Source organism: Megalobrama amblycephala, linkage group LG15 (assembly GCF_018812025.1).
Source record: "Megalobrama amblycephala isolate DHTTF-2021 linkage group LG15, ASM1881202v1, whole genome shotgun sequence".
NCBI classification, from domain to species: domain Eukaryota; kingdom Metazoa; phylum Chordata; class Actinopteri; order Cypriniformes; family Xenocyprididae; genus Megalobrama; species Megalobrama amblycephala.
In genome coordinates this window covers 3569364-3586298 of record NC_063058.1, presented here as the reverse complement: position 1 = coordinate 3586298, position 16935 = coordinate 3569364, and the positions used below count along the sequence as shown (strand labels likewise).

Sequence of the window (16935 nt, the reverse complement as noted above, 5' to 3'; positions counted from 1 at the left end):
TCCAGACTGGAGATACAGGAGATTATTACTGTCAGAGTTTACACAGCATCAACAGTAAATGGGTGTTCACACAGTGATAAAGAGTGGTACAAAAACCTCGGTCAGTCAGACGTCACAGTGATGCACTGATACAGCTGAGAGATACTGCAGCTGCTGATGGAGGATCACAAACAACACAATGCTGTATCAAACCTTTCAGAGACTTTATTTATTATGATGTGTTTAGTAAATATGTAACATACATTCCTATATCCCTTAGTAAACTGGACTAAAATGTGGTGAAAATATGAATGATGCTTGTCCCTGCAAAACCTTCCCCTACAATATTATCTGTATTATTTACTGAAAAAGTCAATCCCTTTAATTGCACTTCCATACTTCACCACTAGAGGGTCACACATCTTTTACATAACTGAGATCTACACACGTTTCCTTTAAGACTGCAGTCACATGTGACTGCATCCGAAATCACATTCTTCCCTACTATATAGTAGGTCAAAAACAGTATGAGACAAAAGAAGTGTTTCTGAATTCACAGTATTAATAACTGGATCACAGTAAAATAACAGGATAAAAGTACCGGATGATCTACTACTTCCGGTGAGATTCTGAACGTGTGAATCTCATGGGCCGTTTCTCAATATGCGTACTTGTCTGTACTTGTGCTCTCGTGGACTTGTGAAACGTCATCAGTCGCTGTCCAAGTACTGTTCCAATTCAAAGTTCACATCTAGCCAAGTTCAGTTCAAATTCCCGGATGTGTTCTTGATCCGCCCCTTTTATCGAGGATGCATCGAGAGGTAACTTGTGCAGACTTGAGACAGCCAGGTATCCCAGAATGCATCTCGCACTAACCAGCAAGCGTCAATAGTAAAGGAGAAACCCCGCATAATTTAAACATATTACTGTTTTTATGTCATGATATGTAGTTTTAAGAGTTTTTCAGGCGAGAATGTGTTGGTTTAAAGCTCAAATTTGTGTTTTATTGATACAGATTGCGCCTTTCTGACAATTTGATCTGACGTTGTCGGAGTTGTGAGATCCAGGCGATCACCGGACGCTCAGCGCTCATGTACCCAGCCGAGAGCAGCCTTATCTCGGCTTGTCCTTCTGACGTTTGCCGCTGGCTCCGTTTTGGCTGAGGGCAACGTGACGTTTGTTCATAACTTTATATATGGCTATTTAACTTTTGTATCCTACTAAAGCGCTGATTTTGTACGCTTGACTGAATTGTTTGCTTTATTTCTTATTGTATATTCTTACCTTTTATATTGATCATTAAAACTGACATAAAACAAAGAGACATGGTTTTGTTTTATGTTATAGCCTATTTCATTTTATTACAGTGAAGTTAATCAGAGTAAGCACAGATAGTACATTTAATATTTTTGAAATATATACGAAAAGAGGCAGGGTTGTTTAATATTTCGTTTTGTTATAAATATATGCACATTGCAGATAATCAATCACTGGTTGTCTGAGACTATTAATATGTTTTTGTTTGTTTTTTTTTAAATAAAACGAAAAGAGGCAGAGTGGTGTTTTATAACAAATTTCGTTTTATTGTTGGCTAAAATATACATAAAGAGATAACCGGAGAAGCCAGAGCGAGCTGAGTGACGTTATCAAGAACGCTGCTGTTCCATTTGCAGAATCACCGGACTTGTGTTCTCCCGTCCACGGGAGTTCGTTCTCCTGAGTCGAACTTGCCAAGTCCTAACTACCAAGGATGCGAGTCCGAAGTTTGCAAACTTGGTTTTGAGAAACGGCCATGGACACTTTACTATCCCATGAGGCCACAGGAGAGGATTTGTGAAAGTGAAGCGACACAACTGAAGATCACATGATAATGACATCATGATAAATGTAGTATGTCCAGATTACATTCATACACACACTCACACACACATACTATACAGAAGATACTTTTTTAGCGGTCGTGAAGTAATTACTTGTTCAAAATAATTACCTACTGAAGAGAGTATGTGATTTCAGACGCAGTGCATGTGTTTGATACTCCATTCACTTTATTGATATATTAATGTCTAACTGTTAATCTGTTACCAGATCAAGATTACTTTGTCACACATGATATTTGTGGAAGTGTCAGTGCATTTCACATGATGGCTGATCGTTTATTATTCATTTGTTTATGATGGGAAAGGTTTAATATCTGTAACAGTTTAACAGAAGGATTGTTCATATTTGTGTCTAATTTTCATAATTTGTCTTTGTTTCAGACCACACTCACCCTCATACATTCACACAAACACAACTGCTCACAGACGTGACCTGTTTTCTGAATCCAGCGGATCATTAATAGTTTTGTGGATTGAACTCTTGGAGCTCTTACTCTCTAACCGAGTCAAGGACGATCTCAGCAGTCCAGAGGCTTCAGACACTGACAGTGTTTCATTATAAACTGATGAACATGAACAAACCTCATCTCTCCATTAGTCCAACTCTTCTGACTCATTTCAGAGAATAAAGTGTGGACAGTGAAACTCATGTTTGATCATCAGGTGATTCTGTTCCTCTCAGAATAGAGCAGCTCCATCAGCAGATGTTCAGCGTCCTCACAGGAGCTTCATGTGACTGCAATCCACTGCTTCTCGTTTCTGGTTACAAACTATAAGGCCCGGTTTCACAGACAGGGCTTTGCTTAAACAGGAATAGGCCTTAGTTCAGTACTTTTATATTAACTAGGAAAAAAAAATAATAATAAAAAATACTGGTGTACATCTTGAGACAAAACAACAGCACTGGCAAATTTTAAGATATGTCAGTCAGTACAAGTTACTTTCAGTTAAAACAGCTCAAAAAATGCATTTTAGTCTAGGACTAGCTTAAGCCTTGTCTGTGAAACTGGGGGTAAAAGTCTAATGTTTCTGTCATGGAAATTACATTTTTAGTATTTTTGGAATAAAATTCCTCCTCCTCGGTTCTGCCAAGGCTAATTTCTCCTAATATTTTAAACACACAAATTATATGTTTATACTTTTTTTTCCACACAGCTTAATTGTAAATGCTGCATAAATATTCTGATAATTATTTACTTTGACTTTCCTTTATTTCCTTCACTCATCAGATTTGATCTCGAGCATCTTCACTGTTGTCTTCTTGTAATTGTTCGGTGTGATGGAAATATTATATACTTTAATATCCTAAAGTCTCTTTCATTGGACAAGGACAAAATTATTAAATCTCTGCATAAAAAAGCATTTAAAAAGTTCAAATGGGACCTTGTTGTTACTAAAAGGGGAAAAATGATGTTGAAGAAACAGCCGTGTATGACACATAATTACTCACGATCAGAATAATCACTGAAGATCAGGTTATAAATGGAGGTGAAGCAGTCGCAGGTCTAGAGTTTGTTAACAGCGGGGTTTGTCGCCCTCTGCTGGTTTGCCCTTAAAGAGCCTCTTGAGGAAGCAGAGCTGCAGGTATCCAGCGGTGATGATGAAGAGACTCTGAACAGCAGTCCAGATGTTCACATAAGTGGAGTTGGACTGAAGCAGGTAGAAATCAGAAATCAGCTCCTCGTCTCATTCGCTCGTAGTTGTAGTGACGCCACATGAGGAAGACAAACTTCTGCAGTCTGATGCTGCTCTGCTGTGTGCAGGTCAAGTTTATTCAGTTGAGTAGTGGGGGGAAAAAATATATGTGAAATACAAGAAGTCTCTTTTTTTTCTGTCAAAAAGAACAAAATATAGGCAATGATGTTATAATAATTAAGAGCAAATCACGTCACAGTAAGGATGTGTTTGTTGTTTATTACCTCAATCTTCATCTGTTTCATGTCCTCTTCTTTCTTTTCTTTTCTTCTTCCTTTTGTTTCTCGATGTTCTCTTGTCCCTCGTAATACACACCAAAGTTCAGGTCAGGAAAACCTGCATGATCCCAAAGCGACTGTGGAAATTACTGAAACACATCTGATGAAAACCTGCTGAGATACAGAAGATTATTGATTGATTTTTTTTTTTTTTTTTTTTTTTTTTTTATTATTATTTGTTACTTTTGCAGTATACACGTTTTACTGTAGTACTTTGATGTTTATTAATTGAGTATATAATTAATAATTTTAATAATTAGTTAATATTAATAATATTAATGATTTATATTTATAATTATAATTTAACACACAATTGGAACAACATGAATTTTTAAATCCTGTGTCTGGAGTTCACTGAATGGTCCGCATGATGTACTGAAACACGCATCAAGGTGTTGTACTGATGAGTGTCACTAGGGGTCACTAATGCTTTAGTAATGCAAGTGCAGCTGTTCAAGTGAATAAAGGCAGGAACTGTGAACTATTGGTGACGAAAGCAGACTGCGGGGTTGGCTCATGTCGGCAGCGTCTGGGTCCAAAGCCAGCCTGCGTCACACAGGTCTGAGCAGCACGGAAAATGATGTTCAAATTCATGTAGATTGGGGTCGTGAGCCAGATATCTGTGTCAAAACAAGTGGGTTGAGTTTGCAGACGCAACAGCAAGTGACAACATATTACATATTACATGAAGTCATTTGTAAACTCTACTCATGGAGATGAGAAGCTATCAAGCCCATATCAGCATTTAGGAGATGAGTTTCTTTGAAGGAGCGCCTAAAAGGAAGTAGGATTACGGTCACTTTAGTTGGTGACAATGAACCTAAATTCAGTGGGTTGACATTCAAAGAGTTTTCAAAGCAATATGGATTCGGGCACATAACATCAAGTCCATATTACCCAGAGTCATTATGGGTTAGCCGAAAAAGCAGTGCAGATTATGAAAAGTCTGCTGAAGAAAGCAGCTGAAGCTGGGGATGATCCTCATCTTGAGATCCTGAACTACAGGTTCACCTTTAGAAGGTGGGAAATCTCCAGCAGAACTTCTGATGGGTAGGAAGTTGAGGACAAAGCTACCCTCAGCTGAACATTTGCTACAAAGCAAAGACCAATTTGAACCAAGGAAATGCAGCTCTAATGTTACAACAGAAATGCAAAAGCTTTACGCCCTCTGGAATGTAAAGATTTGGTGCAAGTAAGATGTGATGGTAAACGGGGACCAAAAGCAAAGGTTCTGAAAGAGATCATGCCCAGATCTTATGAAATACTCACAAGTATGGTAATACTCTTCGCAGAAACAGGAGGTATTTGTTGGAGGCATTCAGTGAGGATGTTGAGATCAGTTGTAATTTGGATCCAAAAGAACACCGCAATGAGAGTGATGTTGGGCAAAAGAGTTTTAATTTGCATTTTAGACTCATTTATTTGTTCATATCTGAGTGTACCTTCACCACTTGATAAGACCTGTGTGGAAATTGCTGCGTTGTGGCTGGGGACATTTAAATTGTCCAAAACAATCCGCACCCGGTTGAAGCCCTGTTATAAAACACATAAACGTATTTAATTTAACATGAATAATTAGTATGTTACTACCTTGAAAGTCGAAACAAATAACTATGTTTCTTTTGATAATTGATGATAATGGCGCTCTAAATGCAGAACTGCAGAACCATACGTCATGACAGTCTGAGGACGACAGCGCCAGACTAACAGCCTGAGGGCGGAAGTGGGCGGAGCAAATTTATCTTCGTAGGCACTGCTCCATTTGGAGCTTTTTAAAGTTTAAAACCACGTTAATGTCAAATATTGTATTAAAACGATCGAACTGAAACGATGGACAGATATATAGATACAGTAGGTGGCCATCCAAAACGGTGTTTCTACCGTCGCGCGTGCCGCCGCGTCGCAAAGTGCATTTGCAGACCTACGAATTTATTATCGAACTATTTTTTTTCTTTTTAGGTACAATTATTCGCTGAGTTTAAGTTCATTTTTGAGACGTTTCTCGCAGAGAGACAGCTAAAAGCTCACCCTGTTTTTTATTTATTTTATTTTACTAAAGCACAAGGTTTTGTTGTTATTGTGAGCGTACACAAATAAAAGTAGACCATTTGTAGTCTTTCATCAATCTGTAGGCTATCGCCAAAATGACGGAAGGCCTGTTTAGCTGTCATGAGGAGAAAATCCATCAGAACGCGCCGGCGCTGGCCAGAGGGATACAAAAGTAATCAATTTAGTTTCATATTTATATTTAAATATTGGGCTATAACCTAATATTTTTTTTTTTTAAGATGTCACCAATGTTGATTATGAAAAGTGAATAGCATGACGGATGCGCAATGTCGGGAGACATGCAGCGGGTCAGACATAAGTTTGGCCACTTCATTAAGTTTTGTTTTATAGTAGCCTAAGTCTTTCTTTAAAGTGAATTTCGTTTTGTAGAAATTGTATCTTAATTTCAATCAATGTTTCATCAACCAATTGCCTATATTTAATAAATAGGAATAAAACCATGAACGTCGGGTGTGGAATGAAGTGTGTAACAAACGAACTCATGTTTCCGCGGCCTTTGAATAAGGCTGAAGCAATAGACGTCTTTCTGTTTTTATTAAATTTATTAAATACATGTCTTTATTACTTAATTAATTGATAAGATGTTTTGTTCTAACAATATATTTTAGCAGGTCTAAATTCGAAGTTAGACACAAATTTGCCTATAGGCTAGGCTATTTAAGGTTCCCTTGACAAGCGTAAATTGCTGTTTCGGCCGCAAATTTTCAGTAATTTCGATCGGTGCATCAAATGATATAGGCCTAAACTAAATTCATGTATTTACAGTAAAAGAATAAAGAAATAGCCTAACTCTAGACTTATTGGCTATGATATTTACGTTTGGACAATATAATAATAATAATAATAATCTCAGCAAAGAATTAACATATTTATTTGTCTCGGCACACGACCGCTAACAGTAACACAGTAACATAGCGCATCAAAGCTTGCTGTTCTCTTGGCTACCTTACAAACGGCGATGGAAACAACAGTGAATTGTTCCCCCTTTTGTGGTAATTTAGCACTATTTTCTATGGTATTCTGCTTGCATTTTTGGGCTTTAGTTTGATGCTTTATTTTTATCTTTATAGTCAATTGAGTTTAGTTCAAAAAAAGCAAAAGCTAGTAAATGGGGCTGAGGGGGTGTCCCGAACGCGCCCATGATGTAATGGTAACACATTGCTTACAAAGGGTTCATGTTAACTACTGTATGATTATCAGACGATTTTAATGTGTTAATGTTTCAACCATATCGTGCAATTATAGCTATGCAACAATCTGATAAACTGCAATTGTGCAGTTTGTATCCATTAACACGTTCATAAACATTACAAAAAGAAATGTCATGCCATAAGCTACACAATTACGAAAAAAAAAAAAAAAATTGATATCCTAATAATCAACATTTTGTTATTCAAGAAGTGCTAGGCTAAGATAAAAAGTTTCTGCTATAGATAGTTTCGCGCGTGCCGCCGCTGCATCGCAAAGTGCATTTGCAGCTTTTGAGCGCTGAGTGGCGCTTTAACCACAAGTTATCCAACAAATCCATCAAAGCACATTTATCTTTATGCAAAATGTCAATTTTCTCACATATTAGGCCTATATTTATCACAAATAAATGTTTTATTTATAATTTAAACTCCTTTAATAAAACAGCATGGATTTTTGACACGCACATTCTTTGTTATTCGTTACCTGTCCTTTATTTGACAGATAACTACTTAGGAAAAATATAGCCTATCTGTTTGGACACTGATTAAGAAATTGTTGCGTGTTTCATGAATTATATCCTTTATTTTAGTAAAACGTGAGTCACCGAATAATTTCGCTCCCATTATTAAGGCACGATTTAGCTAAATAATTGAAACTAAAAAGAATATCCGTGATTAATAAAACGTTGTAAAAACAACTGCAACTCCTGCAGCCGCATTTGAATGCAGGAGTGTATTCTATTCCTTAAAATGTCAAATATCAAATTCTGAAACAACACATTCCAGCGGATAGATCGCCTCTTATTTAACACAGACCTACGAATTTATTATCGAACTATTTTTTTCTTTTTAGGTACAATTATTCGCTGAGTTTAAGTTCATTTTTGAGACGTTTCTCGCAGAGAGACAGCTAAAAGCTCACCCTGTTTTTTATTTATTTTATTTTACTAAAGCACAAGGTTTTGTTGTTATTGTGAGCGTACACAAATAAAAGTAGACCATTTGTAGTCTTGCATCAATCTGTAGGCTATCGCCAAAAATGACGGAAGGCCTGTTTAGCTGTCATGAGGAGAAAATCCATCAGAACGCGCCAGCGCTTTCGTCGGCCAGAGGGATAAAAATGTAATCAATTTAGTTTCATATTTATATTTAAATATTGGGCTATAACCTAATATATATATATATATATATATATATATATATATATATATATATATATATATATATATATATATATATATATTTTTTTTTTTTTTTAAGATGTCACCAATGTTGATTATGAAAAGTGAATAGCATGACGGATGCGCAATGTCGGGAGACATGCAGCTGGTCAGACATAAGTTTGGCCACTTCATTAAGTTTTGTTTTATAGTAGCCTAAGTCTTTCTTTAAAGTGAATTTCGTTTTGTAGAAATTGTATCTTAATTTCAATCAATGTTTCATCAACCAATTGCCTATATTTAATAAATAGGAATAAAACCATGAACGTCGGGTGTGGAATGAAGTGTGTAACAAATGAACTCATGTTTCCGCGGCCTTTGAATAAGGCTGAAGCAATAGACGTCTTTCTGTTTTTATTAAATTTATTAAATACATGTCTTTATTACTTAATTAATTGATAAGATGTTTTGGTCTAACAATATATTTTAGCAGGTCTAAATTCGAAGTTAGACACAAATTTGCCTATAGGCTAGGCTATTTAAGGTTCCCTTGACAAGCGTAAATTGCTGTTTCGGCCACAAATTTTCAGTAATTTCGATCGGTGCATCAAATGATATAGGCCTAAACTAAATTCATGTATTTACAGTAAAAGAATAAAGAAATAGCCTAACTCTAGACTTATTGGCTATGATGGACAATATAATAATAATAATAATAATAATAATAATATCTCAGCAAAGAATTAACATATTTATTTGTCTCAGCACACGACCGCTAACAGTAACACAGTAACATAGCGCATCAAAGCTTGCTGTTGTCTTGGCTACCTTACAAACGGCGATGGAAACAACAGTGAAATTTTCCCCCTTTTGTGGTAATTTAGCACTATTTTCTATGGTATTCTGCTTGCATTTTTGGGCTTCAGTTTGATGCTTTATTTTTATCTTTATAGTCAATTGAGTTTAGTTCAAAAAAAGCAAAAGCTAGTAAATAATCTGCGACGGGGCCCATCATAGGGTGGGGGCTGAGGGGGTGTCCCGAACGCGCCCATGATGTAATGGTAACACATCGCTTTCAAAGGGTTCATGTTAACTACTGTATGATTATCAGACGATTGAATGTGTCAATGTTTCAACCATATCGTGCAATTATAGCTATGCAACAATCTGATAAACTGCAATTGTGCAGTTTGTATCCATTAACACGCTCATAAACATTACAAAAAGAAATGTCATGCCATAAGCTACACAATTACGAGAAAAAAAAAAAAAAAAAAAATGTTGATATCCCAATAATCAACATTTTGTTATTCAAGAAGTGCTAGGCTAAGATAAAAAGTTTCTGCTATAGATAGTTTGCGCCTAATCTGACTCTCCACAATGGGCTACTCAATGCATATGAATATTTTATAGGCCTATTTGTATTTTGACTGCAGTTAGAGCAAAATGACGAGAACATGTTTAACATTGGAAGTTTAAGATTCTTTATTAAATATTCTAACTTTATGCAAAACATATGGCATATGTACATTGTACCTCTATAACATCATAACATAAATTATTAAATTATAGTTCAAATGAACCGTACAAACCCAATCTTGGTTTTTGCTATTATTTAGGCCTATTTATTTATATCAGCAGATCTGTGTTGATTCAGTTCATTTCAATAATGTTGCAAACTGTGGTTAAGCTGTAAAGCAGCTCGAAAGAATTGACCAAGATATGTAACATTATGGCTCCGTATTATTAGAACAATAACTTTACATAATCTTTACTGCCATCCAATGTTCCTTAAAGACAAAGAAATAAAATAAAAATGTTAAAGAAAAACAAACAAAAACAACAAACCGATTGTGTTCCATTTATATATCAATGTATAATATTTACATTATCTTGTGTGTATAAAAAGCACTCACCCAACCTAACAGTGCTTGCTCTGCAACACTTGACAAGTTCGAGATAGGGGGAAGGGCGCTTTGTTTAAAATGTTTGTCACCAAAGCATGACAGACCTTTTTGCAATCTTGGTGCTTTTTGTTAATTTTAACATCCTGATCTGAAATACACAATTATTAGTGTAACGCGGTCCTACTAGTGTGTAGCACTCCTCTGACTAACTCTAGGTCACTGCATAAAACACTTGTGGAACACGTTAACCGCTGGGGATTCCTTTGGACCAGAATCAGAAGATAAGGATCGTCTCACAGGAGCAAAGGTAAGTAATAAGTATAATAGTATAATCTAGTAATAGTCTGTAATCAATTAATCACACAGAATAAAGTAGAATAAAGAATAAAGTCAATCAATATGGAAGAGAATGTAGTATATTGTTTTGATTGATTATTTTTTGTCTTCAATCCTTCTCTTTAAATTGCAATGAAATAACAAGTGAATTGAATAATAAAACCCAAAATAACAAAAGGGTATACAAATTCAAAAACCCAAATCAAGGTTCAGATTCAGAATAAAAATAAACAAAACAGTAAAATAATAAATTTCACACACAATTTCAAAATCAGTGTCTCAGTTTTGAGACGTTCAGATTTGAAATATTTTTGAAATCTGTTTCACAATGAGCTTCAGTTTTTGCATTCAACTCAGTCTAAATGTCCAGTTGAGTTTAAGTTCAGTGTCTCAATTTCAAATTCAAGAGTATAAAGCAATGTTCATCAAAAAGTGGAAGAAAAAATGTAATCCAGGAGAGAGAAAAAACAATGTTTCTATCCACCGAAGATCCAGATAGAAAAAACTCGGGAGAAATAACAGAAAAATCAAAGCAAAAATAGTTTGATCCTACCAGTTCGGCAGGCTTCACGCTCTTTTGTTTGATCCTACCAGTTCGGCAGACTTCGCGCTCTTTTGTTTGATCCTACCAGTTCGGCAGACTTCACGCTCTTTTCTCTGTTTCCAGGTACGAGAGGATGGAATGGCTCGCCAGTCCCGACCGGAATGCGAATATTCAGCAAGGACAGGATTCAGGAACACAATTCTCACAAAGAAAAAAAAAAAACCAGCCTTGTAACAACAAAGCCAAAATGAAACATTAATGTCATTGTCCAAATAAATCATTTCAAATTAAATCAAACTCTCTGTATAAATCATTTGCACATACATGAGAACATACATGCTAATTCACCATGTGCTCAATCCAACACTAGGGCCTATGCACAGTGTTAGCAACCTAGCACCGCATGGCGCGCATTTCACGTTAAGAAATTCCTTCCGTCTAACACGTAAAACATCTTATAAACCTTTAAACACGACTATATACAATCATATATCATATTGACACACTTTTAAAGCATTTTTGAAAACTTTTACATCACTTTTTACCCGTTATAATTCCTTTTTCACATTACAATTCACAGTACTCACAATCAAAATAACTAAATACACTTTTTATAACGAAGTTTGTACTCACCAAGGAGAAGTATAAATCAGAAAACAAAAATAAAGTTGTTTCTCCCCGGAAAAGATGTATATTATATCTTATTGCGTCAGTCTCATCATGTCCGGTTCAAACGTCGTCACACAATACTATTCTCAAACAGTCGAGTTTCTAAAAGTTATATAATCACAGATATAAATTCAACTTGTTAATAATCTATCGCTGGATTATTAAACAAAGGATTTTAATCACAATTTGTGCAACTGCGTCTTCTCTCGTTCAAGTTCACTCTCGTTCTGCCTGCTTGTCCGCTAACTTTCGGCAAGGGGCGGGACTAACTTTTCACCTCACCAATGAGCAATCGGCTCAAGAGCATTTCTAAATTTAATTTATAAAGCAATTTTACTGCATTTTTCTTCTTTCTTTTTTTATATATTTATATATTTTATGACAATAATAGTTATATAAAATTGCAAATAAATGCTAGTGACCTAGGTTAATGACCTGGGTTACATTAGACTCTGTTATGAGTATTTGCAGTAAGTTTCTTTATTTGTTTGTGTTATGGGGATTTGCAGAAGTTCCGAATGGGATCAACCCTCCCCCCGCGTGTTTGCCAGCGTCTGCTGCTGCCGAGCAGAGTATGTGCGAAGTTTTGACTGGAGCAAGGAAGGATTTTTAAAAGTCGGCGTCGTGTTTTTTTTTTTTTTTTTTTTTTTTTTTTTTAATCTGCAAGAAATGTTATGAGTTTGGCATGTGGTAGGAAAAAAAAAAAACGTTTGCACAATAAGCCACTACACAAATTTGTGTCTAACTAGACCAGCTAAAATATATTGTTCGACCAAAAACATCTTATCAATTATTTAAGTAATAAAGACAAAGTAATACATTTAATTAAAACAGAAAGACATATATTGATTCAGCCTTATTTAAAGGCCACGGAAACATGAGTTCGTTTGTTACGCAATCCATACCACACCCGACGTTCATGGTTTTCTTCCTAATTATTAAATATAGGCAATTGGTTGATGAAACATTGATTGAAATTAAGATACAATTTCTACAAAACGAAATTCACTTTAAAGAAAGACTTACTATAAAACTAAACTTAATGAAGTGGTCGAACTCATGTCTGACCCGCTGCATGTCTCCCAACATTGCGCATCATGCTATTCCTAATGAACATAGGTGAAATTTAAAATAATAATAATAATAATAATAATAATAATAATAATAGGCAATAGCCCAATATTTAAATATAAATATGAAACTAAATTGGCTACATTTTTATCCCTCTGGCCGCCGAAAGCGCCGGCGCGTTCTGATGGATTTTCTCCTCATGACAGCTGAAACAACTTAAAACAGGCCTTCCGTCATTTTTGGCGATAGCCTACAGATTAGTGCAAGACTACAAATGGTCTACTTTTATTTGTGTAAGCTCACAATAACAACACAACCTTGTACTTTTGAAAAATAAAAATACAATAAAATAAAATAAAATAAAAATAAAAACAGGGTGAGCTTTCAGCTGTCTCTCTGCGAGAATCTGAAACGTCTCAAAAATGAATTTAAACTCAGTGAATAATTGTACCTAAAAAGAAAGAAATATCTCAATTCGATAAGATATAGGTCTGTGTTAAATAAGAGGCGATCTATCCGCCTAGTATTGGCTGTTTAATGACAATAGCATGCAGTAAGACTTTGTGTAAAGGTCTTTCTTTTAATTTTGATGCATAGACTGTAGCCTAAGACTATCCCACGTTTTGAAATTAACTCTCACTTTAAATTTTCTAATGGTTTTTAAGGATGTTAAAATGTTATATTATAACGTTATTGTTGTTTTACTTCGTCCTTTCATCTCCGTTTACAAACCGACATTTTATTATTACAGTCACTTTCCAATCCGTCCCTTTGCGCCACCTGGCGGTAGTTTTTTACACGCGACTGAATTTCAGTTAACGCAACGGCCCTGCGGCGGCGGTATGCGCGGCGGTAATACCCATTTTGGTTGTCCACCTACTGTATACTCGCATTGTGTTAATAGCTTAATCATATACACACAAACACATAAGTTACGATATAGATAGATAGCCTATGTGTGTGTATTAAAGCCCACTTGTAACCTTTTAAATATTTTAAAAGTTCATCAATTTGTTTTATGTCTTAAATAATTAACTGAATATAATTTGAACATAAAGCTTAAACATTACAAATGATAAAGATTTATTAATTTGTCATAAAATGTATATTTTACACAAGCATTTCAGAATGAACCATTGTTTTTCATAATATATAATACGCATTACACGGTTGTACACTAGATTGCATGAATTAAGCAAATTCAGATCCATCAAACCCAAAAACAAAACACAAAAGTTATTTATTTAATTTTAATAAAATGTACTTTTCCCCCTAAGTAGCAAAAGCATTATATAGCTATAATATATATATATATATAGCTTGAAGCTGTGCTTCAAACCAAAGAGTGTAAATTGAACAGCAGGTACATGATGACAAATTAAATCTTAAAAAAAAAAAAAAAAAAAATCTCCATAAACATGCAATTAATTACAAGACTCTTTTTGTCCAGACACTCATTAAGAAAAATGTCCATATCATCCTTAATTTGTAAGCAAAACACTAAAGGCTCTTTGGCCAGTTGTCTGTCATCATCCATTTCAGCCAGTGAAAGTTGAAGAAGGTCTTTTTCCTGGTCTTCCTCTTTCAATATCAGAAAGCACAGCTCTTCCACTAAACCCTTAAAGACTTTTGGTTGTTGTGCAGGGCAAAGGTCTTCTGTAATCCATGGCTCCTTCAAGAGAGAAGGGTACAAACAAATGGGATGAAATGTTAGAGGTGTATTTAACAATACTTTGTGTTGTAGTCAGGATGCAGCACAGCATGTATAACAAAGTTCTGACATTCTGTTTTTCTCATGTTTATAAACTGAATACATAAATCATACCCTGTTACTATAATGAAATTAATCAATTATGTTCAGTTTAATTTATTTTTATTATTATTTTTTTTTTTTTAAAGGCAAGCAATTCACATGGCTTTACACGCTGCACTTAACCCCGAGTTATCGTCGTCCTAAACACCACTTTTAACCGTGGGTAAAGTAACGCTCCACATATTGCTTGTATATTTACATGCTTTTGACAGTCACAGAAACACTGTGCATTGTATATAAATAGAAAATTCAGCATTGAAAAGAAAAAAAACAAATGCTGACAGAAAATGCAACAATTGCAGTACAGAAAATACTGTTTCATTCTTTTATAATCTGAAATGTCCATTCAGGATAAACTTGATAGTGAAGTTGACTATATGTAATGAGGATGTGCAATGCCTGAGCATTTATGTAAACATATTGTGTGCTTTGTTCATCCAATCGGTGACACTGGCACTGCAAATATGCAAATAAGGATGTTAACCCAGGGTTTAGTAATGTACAGTGTGAAACGCTGCGTATGAATACTCAGAATTAATTGTTAAACTCAGGTAAATGATGATCAGTGTGAAACGTGAATCAAGATGACCCAGGATTCTGTTTACCTGGGGTTTACAAACACCCAGGGTTAACTATTTAAAGTATGAAAAGCCCTCATATTTGTTTTTCATTCTAATGAAAAGAGAAGTTCATACATTTTTAAAGACTTTTAACTTTCTCTTCTTTTTCTTATCATTAACAAGATCCCACAGTCAGTAGAGTCGGTTAACTGTTGTGGAACATTCTAAAACAATACAATATTATCAAGTTATTCCTGAAAAGATTTGACAGATATAACAACACACCATCTGTAGCTTATGTGTTTATGAAAGTCTTATGAAACTAACCTTGTTTTTGATCAGCTTCCCTTGTCCTGGGGTGATTCTGCTTGTCAATTTACTGCATTGCAAAATCAAAACAGAAAAACTTAAATATGTAACCATAACAATTGCATAAAAGATACAAGTTTTGTTGTTCTAAAGTCAAAATTACTACTTACTGCATTGCAAAAACAACATTTTAAATTCAGAATACAAAAGAAACGTTCATACATCCATAGACAACAGCCTTTTTGAAGTGAATTTGAAGGTTGAAACTTGTGAAAGTGAAACATGTGCCGTCTGGTCGGTTTAAAGGGCACCTATTATGCCCCTTTTTACAAGATGTAATATTGGTCTTGGGTGTCCCCAGAATGTATTTGTGAAGTTTCAGCACAAAATACCCCACAGTTAATTTATTATAACCATTTGAAAATGTCATTTTTGGGGCCTGTTTTAAAAAGAGCTGTTTTGGTGTGTACCACCTTAAATATAAATGAGCTGCATATCCCCGCCCTGCCTTTGGATGAGGGCGTAACTTGCATACCTATGGCAATAAACAGTCGGTAGAAACAGAATGGCTGAGAGTGAGAGACCCGCTGTTTTGTATGGCATTCAGCCGTACATGTTTGAACCGGAATCAGACCCAGATGATAAAGAGACTCCGGCAGAAGAAACACAATTGAGAATGGAGCAGGACGTCTCTGAATGGTTATTTGATACATTTATGTACTTATAGAGTTTTAATCGCGTCCCCTTTGCAATTATGGATGTGCAACACACACACACACACACTGTGATAACGTTCGCGCAATTTTTTGAAACTACAAACACAAATACTGTGATAACGTTTGCTAAGTACAAACGAAATTATATTTATGCGAGGGAACGGTTGCGTCATGTTGACATTACTTGTCGTACAGGTGCTTATGTGGCAAATGTGAGAAGATGGCTACAGAACCAGAAAATATATGCTGCAGGGAGATAGAACAGGTATTAATTTATTTACATTTGTAATTGTTGCAAAAAATAATACATGACATAAAACTGTCTGACCCTATTTGTTGTATCAAAGGTTACAAGACGGATGAAACAACTTCAAGTCACTCCATTATGTATGGTAGACCATCCCGGAAAACATACAGTTTTTAATACAATATCTTAAAAAAAAAAAAAAAAAAAATATATATATATATATATATATATATATATATATATATATATATATATATATATATATATATATATATATACGTGTGGATACACACTATACAAACAAGGTTTAAAATATATACACAGACATTCTACTACGACAACAACAACTTTAGACGCATTTGTTATTGAACTGGCTGACATCGACTGAAATGACTATTTGCTCAAAAAACATTAAATACACTTACTTCTTCTGGAGGTGACGTTGGATCGCGAACAGTAGGCAACGATCCACACTTGAGGATTAACTTTGAAGCAAGACCTGCTTTGAATT

At 35.1% G+C, this 16935-nt stretch overlaps 2 long non-coding RNA genes across 2 annotated transcripts; both read right to left on the bottom strand.

The window, feature by feature from the left end:
* Nucleotides 1–10557: 10557 nt before the first annotated feature.
* Nucleotides 10558–12925, bottom strand: LOC125246687. Its single transcript, XR_007179942.1, has 2 exons — nt 11673–12925; nt 10558–11266 (listed from the first exon to the last, which is right to left on the bottom strand). It is a non-coding gene; the product is annotated as an uncharacterized LOC125246687 (long non-coding RNA).
* A 1344-nt stretch (nt 12926–14269) lies between these two features.
* On the bottom strand, nt 14270–15883 carry LOC125246671. The gene is made up of 2 exons (XR_007179916.1): nt 15480–15883; nt 14270–14451 (listed from the first exon to the last, which is right to left on the bottom strand). It is a non-coding gene; the product is annotated as an uncharacterized LOC125246671 (long non-coding RNA).
* Between the last annotated feature and the right edge of the window lie 1052 nt (nt 15884–16935).